The sequence below is a fragment of the Semicossyphus pulcher genome, unplaced genomic scaffold, assembly GCF_022749685.1.
Source record: "Semicossyphus pulcher isolate SPU_LCO1_2020_fin unplaced genomic scaffold, fSemPul1.0.p SCAF_24, whole genome shotgun sequence".
Lineage (NCBI taxonomy): Eukaryota > Metazoa > Chordata > Actinopteri > Labriformes > Labridae > Semicossyphus > Semicossyphus pulcher.
Genome location: NW_027211698.1, coordinates 983,833 through 998,875, shown reverse-complemented (window position 1 = coordinate 998,875; position 15,043 = coordinate 983,833).

Below are 15,043 nucleotides of genomic sequence, written 5' to 3'. Positions count from 1 at the left end.
CTATGAATTTAAATCCAAGCCACAGTAAATCAAGTAAAAGCTTTGATTCTTGTCTTAGTTATTTGCCCTGTGCATTGTGTTATGCTTATGTAGATATGGGGAAAAAGACAGCATCAGTGAACGCAAGGAACCTCTGGGATAGCTGTGGTACCAGATGGCAACATGCATTTGATTCAAATCAGTTAACTGATTACAGCAAAAATGAAGTACTACCCAGTTAACAAGGTGGCTAGTTATCCATATATCTATTAAGAAAATTAATACAGGCTTTTCTGACTCTGTTTCTCTGCAGCCACATGGACATTGTTATCATGATTAGTCCAATAATATCAAGCTGAATCTGAAAAGCACGTCAGACCTACGGTGGTCTTCTACAAACTAATAAGGCAATTGATTTTTTTTTTCTCCCTCGCATTTGTTCTGTTCTGTCAATAATAATCATATTTTAATGGTCTGTTTGTGTTATTTCTGCCTCATTTCGTGACACATTGACAAGGCAATTGATCTTTAATCAGTGTTGGTGGAGCAATCAGCAGGTGCTTGTTTTAAGCACTAATACCACATTTTTTCTGCACATTGATATTTTGTATATCATGATTATCGACATCTCCTTAGTCAACGCTGGGGAAGCATTAATCTCTTTAAGTTGGTGTATATATATGCATCTGTTTTCTTAAGCTGCAGTACATTAAGCCCACAGGGCCTCCATAATTAACAGCCAACAGGACAACAGTCGGTTGTAGGCTTGTCTTTCAATGGTACAATCAATGATCTTGCAAATACCTGAGTTAAGATCATGCCTAGAACGATTTTAACTGTAAAAGAAGGGGTTATACGAGTTAAATATTACATATTGATGCTCTGTTAAGACATCTCAGCTCCCTGTGAGACAGTGCCGAAAATGAGAAGTAGGGTTACTGAGGGTGTTGTGGAAAAAAGGCGACAGACAAACCACTCAATCTGGATTCTGCAGTAATATGCGTCATTGACATGGATTAAAAGTAAACTGCTCAGCGGGGGACCTGAGCCATTACTGTAATGATGAAAGGCAGCTGAGTGCTGGCTTGTCAGAGAGGGAGAGTGTGCACTTTTTACCTCCAGACTTCATTAAAAGGAGATTCACCGGGCTTAGACTTGAAGACCACTGCTGCAGAGGGACGAAGGGGAAAAGGGTGGTGGGAGTGCAGGGACTCTGCAGTGCATGTGTACGTTAAAATCTGTAAGATTGGTTTGCATGTCTGTATGCACGCATCTTCTTATGCATGCATGTTTTTTTCTCTGCCTTGTGTATCTGTTCTCACGCTTCTTGTCTCTGCTTTGCTTGGAGAACTGCTTAATATGCAGTGGCCCTTCACTCCCCTCACCTCGCTGGTCAAAGATGAAAGACGTCTGTTCCTCTGATTAGTGCTTCCAGGCACGAGATATTCCTTATCAGTTACTCCACACGGCCTTGGGATTAGCATCGATAACTGATGAGTGAAACAACATTTTTTGGGGGGGGAGTTTTAATTAGCGGCGTCAACTCAGCGAAAGCTAAGGTGTGTCAAGGTCACCTATAAGCCAGAAAACTTTTATTCCCTGAGTGCGGGTAGCAGAGAGAGAGGCAGTGTAACATCAGTACCTCATCTTTTATTTAGCATATTGGAAAGCAACCTAAAATGTTTAGATTAAATTCCTATTTATCTACTTATTACTGAGATAATACCAAGACACTTTTATTTTTACTGAAAAGGGAGCCACCAGGAAACTGTTTTGGGACCCTTAAAGTTCACCCTGTAATCAGCTGATTGAAGGCCTAACCAAATCTGCGATGAAGTTCAATCCAAGTCACAGGAAATCAAGTGGAAGTCTTGATTCTTCTCCAAGTTTTTGTCCTCTGCACTGTGTTATGCTTGTGTAGATGTGGAGAAAATAACAGTATCAGTAAAAGGTTAAAAAGTGTGTTCTAATAGTATTTAGGTAAAAGCACCACTGCCACGGCTTCACAGAGCCACTGTGGTTACATACTTTTATTTTTTTAAGGTTTACCACTAAGCTAAACCTTTTGTGATTTAATAGATTACCAAATCTTCACCAATTACCTTAATTACCAGGTCTTTGGTTTAAAGACTTACGCATCAGCCTCAGCTGTGTATGGCATTCTTGAGAACATAAGATAGGCATGGGAAACATAACCAGCTTAAAATCAGCATTTTAGCATGCTAACATTATTTAGCTAGTGTGGCTACAGACTTTTCATTACAAATTAAGGTTCTTGATCCACTTAAACCTTAAAGAAGCGATACTCTCCTGGAAAAAGCCACTGTCAGTCAAAGCTGGTGTTCTCAGTAATCGATAGAAGCAATAATATTTGAAATTGGCGCCATAGCTGTGGCGAAAGTTGTACAAGCAGCTCGTGGTGCAGTGTGCATTGCACCCCTCCTTCTGAAAGGAACGGCCCAGTGAGAGGTGCTGGAGTGAATCACCGAGTGAAATTCAATTTTTCTTTTTAACATAATGGCGTTAGCTCCCCGTTATAGCATGATAGGACTGAGGTTGAAAATTGGCTAACTGGGCCTTTAAAAAACCCCAGAAAACACTGTTTAATAAGACAAGATGTACAAAAAACATCCACTATGATGTCCAGCCACTACAACAAAAAAGAAGGTAAGAGGATGTTACAGATGTAAATGAATGACAAGAAGGAAGTAACAAAGGAAAGAGAGTTAAATTCTAAAGATTTCTCCCTCACCTTAAATGAACTTGACTGCACTTAATCCAATTACAGGCAATTAATCATTCGGCAGTTGATGGCAAAGTCCCAGGCTGGCAAAGTCACTGATAGTTGACAGTTCATCAAGATGTGGAGTTTTTTATAGCTGCTGGTTCCACATCAGCGTGAGATAAGTTAATCTTTCAGCACTCCCTGTGGTCCTCAGGTAGCACTGTGGGAGCAGCTTCCTCCTGCTCCACTAGCTAACGGTAATTAGCGTTACACATTGAACCAGTGACTTAACACCGCCACCACCTGACACACATATTGATATCAAGGCTAAGTGTTTAAAAGGATTGGTTTTGTAGTTTGTACATATGAAAAATTGATTTGACCAAATTAACTTGAGTGAGTATACACCACTTTACAGACAGCTCTTGTTTTTTCCCCGGCTGTTATCTGTTGTCCTCAGATGTAATCTCGACGGAGAGCTGACAGGCTGGATGGCTAATTTCCTGACTGTGAAGCCTGAGTATGCCCATGTGGAAGGCACACTGTCAGAGTAGTTCCATCACTGGCCACCCCGCGGGGCAGTGTGCTAGCATCTTAAATCTGGTTTGGGAATGCAAGGTTTGGCTAAATTTGCTACATGTAAACAACTCAGTGGCCTGACTTGGGACATGCCCTCTTTAAAAGCAGTTGTTATTCACATGCTCTGCTCTGTCTGCCTCCCGTTATGCCTCACTTGATCAGTGCAGTGATTCAGCAGTCCGCAGTCTGCTGCTTTTACCGTTTTCTTGAGTGACCTTGACACACATGCCTCATTCCAGATACTCTTAAACATGTAATGTAAGGACATACCAAGCCATATGAGGATGTCACTGTATTACTTCTCACATTTCACTTCCCTGACTGTTTGAACACATTCTTGATGAGGAGCTTAAAAGGATAACATAATCTTTACTTTAAAGCATAGGGAATAACTTCTAGAACCATAATCATTAATATTCATCCCCTAAAATAGTGTATTTCCATGAGAGTTTCTCTTATTTGACTCTCAAGCTGAAGTTTTACTAAACTGTCAAACTGCCACACTCTGTCTCGACGATTCTTTAACAGGATGGCGACAGAAAGTAGATGAGAGAGGGATTTTTATATTGAACTGTCACTTCTCAGGGACAGTATTTCCATTTGTAAATGCAATACTACAAACCACACACAGCACTGCCTACCCACACACATCTGAAAGCTACACAGGTTATACATTTTATTTTAAAAGACAATTCTAAAGAAAAAAAGCTTAAAGCAGCAATTATAACAAATGTAAGTGGCCAGTATTTATCTTAACAGGGTACAGTTTAGCCTTCTATTGGTTTTCTAGGTTATAGATTTATAGGTTTTACAATATCAATCTTGTCTTGTGTTAAACTAACCTACTAATCATCCATGTTGACCTGTCTGATTAAAACATGGTCCTGTTCAACAATTGATTTTGCATATCCGGAATGGAATTAACTAAACAAGTCTATTAAAGTCAGTCCACCCAAAGACGACCTTTTCGAACTCCCTGTTTAGACTTGAAAAGCTCTTCTAAAGCTCTCATCGTAAGCTTATAGAGTTTATATTAGTTACAATACATTCTAGTCAGAAGATCACCAGCAGCTACATTTTTAACATTAGCATGTTTATGTCTCAAAATCGCAATGCTAAAATGCTAATATTTTAAGTTCAAGTTCGAGTTTTTCTAGGAGGTGGCTGAAGGCTAACATTAGCTGTTGTCTAACGGTATCTAATGGATGATCAAATATGTTGTTTTACCTTGAAATATGGCTCAATAAAACTATGAATTTTTAGTATCCATTGGCCTTTGAAGCTAGGGCATGGTTAGAGGAAAATGGCCGCTGTGTGGATACGTTGAATTAGCTAAAAAAGCACAGTGGAGTCTTATGGGAATCATGAACCAGATAATTGGGCAAACTGATATTCTAAGCTGAAGATGGCGCGAGTTGAACTGGTCATTTTGTGTTAAAGGTGTTAATGCCTTAAGCTGTACAATACATCAATGGGTATAAATTGAGTGTTTACATTACATGGATGATAAAAAAGCCATGAGCTTATACATTAGCTTATGTGTAATTTCAGCCACAGGCAAGAGAGATGTACTTGGCTTCTTTGATAAAAACAGCATAAGAATATGTTTACTACTGTAGCTCTTCATCCGAGGAAGGCAAACTACACTATCAGCATGTGGTGAAGGCTGAATCTGTTCCAAGACTGGCATCAAGCATTATTTACTGGTTGAAGAAAACAGCAGGACAATAAATTATTTCACTAGCTTGTTAGTCAGTTGAACTCTGTGCTGATCCTTTCTGCAGGCTAAAACATGGTGTTAGCTTTCTTATTTTCTGCTCCAATACCTTTCAGTGTGATAAAGGAAAAAAATACAATATAGTACATATGATGCCTGGATTATCGTAACCATTTCATGACGGTCGAGTGAATAACAATGATTATCTCGTTAAAATGTCAGTGGGTGGGATATGTTAGGCAGCAAGTAAACATTTAGTTCTCAACTTTGACAAGGGCTGAATTGTGATGGCTAGTCATCCAGGTCAGAGCATCTCTAGATCTGCAGCTCTTGTGGGGTGTTCACGGTCTGCAGTGGTCATTACCTACCAGCAGTGGTCCAAGGAAGGAAAAGCACTGAAGCGGTGACAGTTTCATGGGCGGATAAGGCTCATTGATGCGGTGGATGATGATCAATCCAATTGAGCATCTGTGGAATGTACTGGACAAACAAGTCCGATCCATGAAGGCGCCACCTCGCAACTTTACAGGACTTAAAGGATCGGCTGCTAACGTCTTGGTGCCAGATGGGTCAGGGCTGTGTCGGTGGCCAAAAGGGGTCCTACACAATATCAGGCAGGTGGTGATAATTTTATGGCTGATTGGCGTATATTAATGTAATATTGATGTTTGTCAAACGCATCAATTTAATATCTTGTCTTACGCCAACCGTGTCATACCCAAGAGATGTGCACATTTGTTAACAGCACCAAACCTGCTTTTCGTTTCAATATGCAAAATGCTGAATATGCAGAAACACAAAGATAGAAGAGTAGATTTAGTAGTCTTGGTATTGCTTGGCTGGAGTGCAAGGAACAAATGTATGTATTTGAGGAACCTTCTAGAAATACCTTTCTGGTCCTCTGCAGCGTACAGTGTTGTTCGTCAAATCTAGTCTTACATACTGTATGCCTCAAGGTGAGCAGGCTGCTATTCCACAGAGGAGAACATATGATCAAGGAGTTCATCCATACAGCATGCCTGTGGAGAAGGAGCAGAGTCAGCCGGCTCAAAGGCACAAGGTTGGCTAACAGGCACACGGTTACTATATGTACCATTCTGCATCTACTAGGTGTCCTTGATTTCATAATGAGACAGTTTGAGTCTTAAAATTATTCATAGCTGGTGGGTGGACCTCATTATTGACATTGCGCGCAATGCAAATGACTGTAGCTCAAGCAGCATGAACACCAGGGACAAATGTGGAATGTTAACACATTCACGCTCCATCAGTTACAGGAGAGAAGCTGCTTGACCAGTCAATGCAATATGCAAAAGTTAAATTATTACAACAATTATTCCTGCTGCCACCGCTTCCACTACTTCTCCTTTCACATTAAGGAATATATATATATATATAGCTCTTTCGAGGGGAACATTTATGCATTCATGTATTTTTCACATCATTAACAGTGGAGTATTTTCTATTTTTGACAGTAACATAGCACTGCATTTATCATTTCTGCTTAAAGCCAAGGACAAGTGTTTTGCTCCTAGCTCCTAGCAACAACAGACACACAAAAATACAAGATTTTCTTGTAACAACTCCAGAGACTCTTTTAAATCGTTGCTCTGGTTAGAAAAGGGAAAATGTAGGCCTAATGATTGATTGGTTGACTGATTAGTAACAACAGAACACGCTCGGGGCTAAAGCAGCTGAACCATGTTTCCTTTTAAAACCAAAAAGGCCTCCGTCTTCTTAACTATTGATGCACTCTTGTTTTTGTATCATTTTTTGATTTTCTAGTTAAGATAGAGACACACAAACACAGAATCATGTTGTTGAACCACAAACCTCGCCACTGTCATTCAATTAATTATTTAATATTATGTAACTTTCACTGATTAGCAACATCTGTGTGCACAAGTGACAATTTCAATATAATAGTAGGAGCTAAAACCTAGTAAAGTAGAATCACAACTGTCATGGCCTCTCTGAACACAATCCAGTAGTATACAGATATCCAGCAGATAAACACTCATTCAAGCATTCTTCAAGACGGAACGTTCGAGTGGAATCTAAAGGGTTAATGAATTAAGTGTGAAACTGCAAAAGAGAGAAATAATTTGTACATAAGCAGTAACACACAAAATGTGAGGTCAACATAAAATACACTGCTATGCGCAAAAGTGCCACAAGGTGGTAGAATAATACAACCAATATCCTGATAATGAGTAAATTACAATTAACATAACACTTGATCCAGGACAACAACAACAAAAAAAGAGAGGAGTCACCAAGCGGCGACCTCCGGTGTTGAAAAACTGAAGCTAACGCGCAAGTGCAAAAAAACCTGCAGTTCCTCGAATGTCCTCTTGAGGCTGCCTCCCGAAACCAAGAAATAACATTTCGGCAGATGGGAAAATGCCGATTATTACGGCAGAAATAAACATGTTTAAAGCAGTTTAGTTAATTTTTTAAATAATTATTTATATCTTAATTATATTAAGCCTTAAATCATAGGGGCCGAGTCACCTGAGTGACAGGTGGATACCGCTGGCTGTCGGCAAGATGTGAACACAGACACACAGTCACTGAACTTAACTTTGCCTTGTTTGTGTTGTTGGAGCCTTTTGGCCTTCTGGACAAATAATCTCTAGTCTCTCTGTGATTTATGTATTTATGTAGCAGGTATACTGTGCTGGCCATACCTAGCTTGTTCGCCTGTTCAGTGTTTATCAAACATTTATTTAATCGTCGGCCAGTAAGTAGTTGTTGGCTGTCGGAGAGAGTACGGAGGACCGCTTCCCGTTACGTGTCCTTCACCTGCCGCTATCTCACCAGGTGAGCCAGGGTGAGTCCGCTACTTCTTCAGTCTGATAAACACCTGCAGTCAGTCACCACCACAAACAGAATCTCCTCCTGGGAAAGTCAAACTGGCTCATTCACGAGCTGATGGATCAGACATAGACTGTTCAGCTTTCATAACGTGTCAACCCTTCACTCCTCTCCAGCTCCACCCTCTCATCCAAATTTGACCACTTCAGGCTACAGTAAACCAACATGGCGGCCATATTTCGGCTTCATTTACGCAGCTGAGAAAGCAATCGGTGAAGTCACGGTGGCTACGTCAATTATTTATACAGTCTTTGGGAGTCACCCAGTCTCGCAGTAACATAGCAATATTGACATACATAATGCCCAGATAAGCATTAGCAACCGTTAGCTACTGGTCAAACCAAAAAAGGTAAGTTCAGTAAGTTCAGCAAGTGTGTTGAATTGAGGAAAGGTACGTGTCATTGCTCATTTGTGTTTTGTATCTTTAAAATTACAAATGTTAATTTTGTCTCAGAAGTGAAATAGTCCCACTTAAAAGACAAGAATGATCTTTCACAGGCTTTTTACAGTTTTTTATGAATACAAGTTTTAATGTTGTGTTAGCCTGTGTCACCTTCAGTACAAAACTTCAAATGAAAAGTTGAACATTTTCTGGCTGAAGCTGCTTGTGAATGAGCCAGAAGGAAATAAAGACTGAAAAGATCTTCCTTGAGCTTTCACCTTTTCTATTTATGTTGCGGCAGCTCCATGTGTCAGTTTCATGAAAGGCGTTCTGGTATATTCTGCGAGTCGTGAGAACAACTTTGCGAGAGGAAAATAAGCTGCTAGTTCATGGCAGAGGTGTACCCCGAAGCCCACAGCAGGGCCACTAATGGCCTGAAAGACAGCACTGATCTGAATCTCCCTCCTTCTGTCTTCCTGTATCTCTATCTTTTCCGAGAGCGCTGCCTCTGAATCATGCCTGCATCTTTTTTTTTTCACACGCTCTTTATTCCCTCTCACACATCATCTTTTACACAAACCTCCACCGCAGCTACATCGTCTGATTTTTCTCCCAGAGATGTCGTTCATCATCCTCCTCTGTTTCCTCAAGCTGAGTTTTAAACTTATCTGCCAGCCGAGCTGATGCTGAGAAGCTCATTTCTCAGCTGGAGTGATAAGTATCTTTTGCATGCCTGGCACAGGCAGACCTGAAATCGCTCCCCATGTCTATCCCAGCGGCCATTGAAGGATTATTGATTGGAAACTTTTCTTGATTAATTCAAGTAGAGCTGTAACCAGAGGAGCGCTGTGCTTGTTGCAGTTTGTTGTCATCAGAGTTGTGTCCACATTCACACACAAATGCGCACACACTCCAAGAGCTCTGTCCAGAATGCTAAGCTCCATGACAACAAATTGTTATGTAGGATTTGGATTTGGATTCAACCAAGCTTACACAACTGGAGAGCTGGCTGAGACCAAAATACTGTGGTCCGTGTGATTTGCTTTTCTCCAAAAGAGGCCTTTGCAAATGTTCTTGGTTTGTTGTTGGGTCCTTGTTTTATCTTTCAAGGGTCAGATAGATTTCTCATTCCAAAAGAAATTTGCATATGAATGCAGGATCAGTACGCTAGATTTTTGGTGTTGTAAGCATTTTGTTTCTTTTCGTAGACCAAGTTATGTCCACAAGCTTTTCAGATGGCTTTGGTTGTATGCTGGAAAATTACAAGAGCAAAAGATTCAGCGAAGAGAAGGCAGTCCCAGAACAAATCAGATATTGTGTGAGGACAATTTTATCCATTTACAAACATACATCTATGTGTCAAGTAGATCTTAAACAAAGACCAGTGCATGGAAGAGGAAGTCTTGGCCTGGATATCCTCTATTGCAGGGCTATTCTGCTGGCGGCCTGCAGGCCTGATCTGGCCCGCGAGAGGCTGCCGACACATCCAGCTGGTGTCTGCAATATGATAAACATTACATAAGGTGATGAACATCCATAGATGGTCCACCCAGGTACATAAACAGCTGCCAAGTTATTGACAACCCATTTTAATTTTTGATCAATTTCATTTTTTTGAGACTGCGATCGAATTATAGCCGACACTCTCCGCTCGCGCTGCCCCTCCTGCTCTTGTTCATTGTGGCAGACACACACGCTCTGCTGCGAACACTCTTATCACGCATACACGGGAGAGGATTGTTGTGGGACCCTCCTTTTAAATGCCTACAACTGCGTTGTTTTCTGATTGCAGCTGGTTGTATCTGATCGTTCGTTAACACTGACACGTTGGTTCCGCCCATTTCAATACGCCAGGCAATTGTCGACAAACGTCCTCCACACGCTAGTCACCTGCTATTGTAAATCAGACTACTCATCCTATGTGGCCCAGAAAAAAAATGCTATTAAAGTAGAAGCAGAAAACAATGATAATTAACTAAAAGGACCAAAGTGACTGGCAAAGTAATGGAAAATTAGAATGATAAAAGAAGCATGTGATATAAAAAAAAGAAAGAATAAAACACAACTTTTTTTTTTAAAGAAATAGAAAACTATTTCTGTGTTTTGCACCAAAAATGCATTAATGCAATGAATAACAGAATTCCAATGACAACAAACATCCTGTAGTGTAGACCTTTGGATATGTGATGTTCCAGGAGAACACAGACATGCCTCTAACTTCCCTTGGTGAATTATTTATGGTTGCACTTCTCCGGACATGGGCTCAGCTGAATATTTCATGCAACTTATTTGTCCCTTGTAATAGGTTTGACTTAAGTCTGGCTCTGGCGTCCTCGAAGGGAACCCTTGCCAATTGGACGGCTAACCTTTCTCTACCCAACATGTAAAACTCAAGCCACAGAAGGAATAAGAGGCCTTATTCCGTTTGCAGTGTGTGAAACACAATGTGCAGCACTGCTGATGCCTAACAGACCACAGTGGAATACTGCTGTGTGGTCTGTTGCTTTAATATCCTTTTTTTTCTGCACACAATTATGCTCCGTAGCGAGCTGTGCAATCGAAGGCGTACCAAATGGCTTTCCATACTTAATCCATCAAATACAAATTGGGTATATTGCTGACCATTTCTGAGCAAATCCTTAAGGGTTTGCTGTAAATGGTGGGATGGAATATGTTAAACAGGCAGGTAAACCAAGATTGTAGTAATACTGTGTAAACTACTTAACTGTTAACTCCCCTTACTGGTGTTAAACATAAATGGTTTGCTGATCAATACATGTAAAAACAATATTTCTTTTTTAACAAACACACGAAGCAAAGCTTTATGGAAGGGAAAGTAAGTCAATTGGCTTATTGGTGGATTCTCCACATTGATGCAGAATGAGATGTCTCAGCAAATGGTTGTCATGGAATTATGTGCAGCTAGGTTCACAGTCCCCAGAGGACCAATGCAACTGACTAATCCCCTGACATTTTGAGTGCTACAATAGAATCAAGTTCCGTGCTCTGAGTGAAGTGGTTCAACTCTAGGATGAGTTGCCATGAATTCTGGTACAGACAATTCATATTCCACCCAGGATGATTTGTCCTAATGGTCAGAATACACCATAAAACAACACCAAGGCTTGCTGGCTTGGACTAACTGGGACATATTTGATGGAGTCTTGAATTATAGAGTCACTGTCATCACAGGCTATATCAACTTTTGCATAAATACAACTATAACTGCCAGAACCATATAAAATATCCCAACCCCAAACTCTGGATCACTGAAAAACATGAAACGTTTAGGCATAAAGACGGGGGTGTCTCAGGATGACAAACCAAAGCATCAAAAATGAAAGCAAGACTAAAATTTAAGGACAAACTGGAACATACAATTTTGAATCATCAGCGAAACTGGATATGAACCCAATCACAGTCCATCAACACCAACTGACTCAACTGAACGTATAAACTGAACTTGTTCTTCACTTGCTTTGGCACTCAGAACTCTACAGATGATTTTGTCAAAGAGCTGAGCGCGCTTCCTCCAATGCTTTGCAATGAGCCAACTCCCTTTTCAGAAGAGGCTATACAGTATATGGCGCCATCTTGTTCTACGTAAGCCAGGCAAGACCTTGATACCCGATACCATCCCAACAACGGTAATCAAGACCTGTTCCTGGGAAGTCCCAGCATTTCATCAGCTACTCAATAACGAATTCCACTGATCTGGCACAATAACCACTCACAACAATAATCCCAGTGCCAAAAAAAGCCAGACCAAGGTGGACCCGCCCATGCTGCTTAACACTTTCCTGCCAATTGTCAAACAACAGCTGGACCCCATCCAATATGGCTACAGAGCCAAAAAGCGCAAAGACGATTCTGTGGCCTGCTTTCTGTTGCTTCTTCTCCAGCAGCTGCATTCGCCAGGCACCTTTGCTACGATCCTTTTGGTGGACTACACAGCTAAACTCAATTGTGTGAACGTAACCAACATTTAGAATTGTCAGTTGACAAATCTAAATGTCAGGAAAACAACAGAAAAAGTTATATGTATCCCCTCACTCCAGCTTCCCATCTTCATCACTAACACAGCAGTGAAAATGGTTGACAGCTTCAAAAGATCTCAGAATAAAAAATAAACTTAGTTTGGATTCAGCATACAAAGTACATAAAAAAAAAGCCAATATCCACCAGCCATCTGTAAACTTAACCCAATATTGCCCCCATCTTCTTCTAGTGGCGAGCTACCACTCCACCCGTTTCTTCCACTTGCTCTCTGTAACATTCTGGGTCCATCTCAAACCAGCGCCACTGCCAAGATAATCAGTTCCCCAGCTCCCCAACCCTTCAGTGCTCAATTGTAAGGCCATCACATGTATTGCAAATACAAAAGCACAGGACCTCAAACACCCACTCAATAACCGCCACAGGTCCCCGGGGTTTGCTTTTGAAAAGGCCTTGTAGCCAAGGCAGTCCTTAACAGGGTGACTCACTGAGAAACAGGAGTCTTGTAATAAAGTTGTTTGGTGCTAATGCGTTGTACTTAATGTATTTCTGTCTGTCTCAGTGTGATAGTGTGTGAAATGTGTAATGTCGAGTTCCCCCTGTGATGTACAGTGCTGTGAAAAAGACATTTTGTCAATCATTGCTAGATATCTATCTAGAAAAGAAATCTCTGTGGACTATAGGGAAAACAGAGGGGATATACACAGATCATATGCCATAACATGCCATAACATTATGACCACCTGCAAAAGAAATTGTGATTCATCAGACCAGGCCGCCTTCTTCCCTTGCTCTGTGGTCCAGTTCTGATGCTCACATGCCCATTGTAGGCGCTTGGCAGTGGACATGGGGCAGCATGGACACCCTGACTGGTCTGTAGCTAGCAGCCCCATACTGAACAAACTGAGATGCAGTGTGTGTTCTGACACCTTTCTATAAGAACCAGGATTAACTTTTTCAGCAATTGAGTTGCTCTAGTTGCTACAGTTGCTCTTCTGTTGGATTGGACCCAACGGGCCAGCCTTCACTCCCCACGTTCATCAATGAGCCTTGGCTGCCCATGACAACAATTTTCCTTTCTTAGACCACTTTGGTAGGTCCTGACCACTGCAGACCGGGAACGCCCCACAAGAGGTGCAGATGCTCTGACCCAGTCGTCTAGCCATCACTATTTGGCCCTTGTCAAAGTCGCTCACATCCTTACTCTCTTATTTTCCTGCTTCTACGTATAATCAATGTTTTTCACTTAACCTATGAGTGGTCATAATGTTATGGATGATCGGTGTATATTGTAGTTTGAAAGAGATCTATTTTATAACAACTTAAATCTGTGTAGTTTTACAAAGTTAAATGGAAGTTTTTTTCAATACACTTCCAGATGGCCAGTTGTTTCCATTCACTGCACTACATTATGAAAGAGAAGTTGCAGAAACATAAAGGTCCTTTAAGATATTTGATGAATTTTACATAATGAATCAAAGTCAGGGAATAAAGAAAAAAGAGTAAAGAATGCAGAGAGAATGAGAGCACTCCTTTGACTTAAACCTTTCTCAATTATTTGGAAAGACAGACGGAAATGTACAGAACAGAACATGTATATTTCATATACTGCATGTTCAGAATTATTGTACTGAATATTATAACTATGAGGCAGTGACCTCCCAAGAGCTTAACGTCATACATGCACACAAGCTCTAATGCGAATGAGTGTCACATTAATATTAATGTCATCTGTTTAAACGTTTAACACATTGTGTACATTGTGCAAACATAAATGTTTAAAATGTGCAAAACGTACATGGTTTAATTCCCTGAAATATTCCTATTTCTGCCACATATACAGTATGAACACGTACAGACAGGAACACACTCAGCACTTCACAAAGCAGCAAGGATGGAACTCTAAATGCTGTGGGGGACAAAACCACATTCATCCATCTTCTAAACTGTGGGGGCTAACATAATCCAGCGATGGGTACTTCTCCTGGAGCATTGTGTTCCAGCACTCACAACAAGTGCTTCCAGTCAACAGAGAAAAATGAAGCGAATGGAAACAGTGCGTCACACGTAGAATGTCAAGTCGGAAAATGTGCAGGTTCAGATTTGAATGCGTTATCAAAAACTCTCAGGCCACAAGGCCGTCAAAAAGGAACAGGATAAGTAGTTCTGATGTTCAAGTAGTCAAAGTCTCTATACTTTAGTTTTATATTTGTGTGGTTCACTTTGAGCCATCTTTTTCTCTGTCCACAGCCTTAAACCCAATGTACATCCTATGTTTGTTTCCTCGGTAAATCTAGGCCGAGAACATTTGGCAACATGTCTTCAAATAGCACATTATTTTATTCACCTCACTCTAGTGACTCATCAGGTGCATTTTGTGTTTTGTTTTCCCTTTAATTTATTCATCTATTCTTTAAAGAGCACCCCCCTAACTACATTTTCTTCATTATCCATTTATCTGTTTACCTAATCTGTCCTCTAATGGAGCTCCACAGGAGTGGGATGGGAGAGGAGATGGAGAGAAAATCAAATGTGGGCGCACTTCATTGACAAAAAGTATGACAACAACATACAATGACACACGCTCAGGAGCAAAATAGCATTTGAATATCATTTTTAGGTAGACCCTGACCTACATGGAGCACCAAATGAGTCTGGATTGTAAAGAATTGGCAAAATGTTCTGAAATATTTATTCTGATTATTGCATGCTTAAGTAAAAATATATTGTGCTGTTGTTAGTTTATTGAATTAAAGTATGGCTTTTCTATTTTTTTGCAAATAAACCT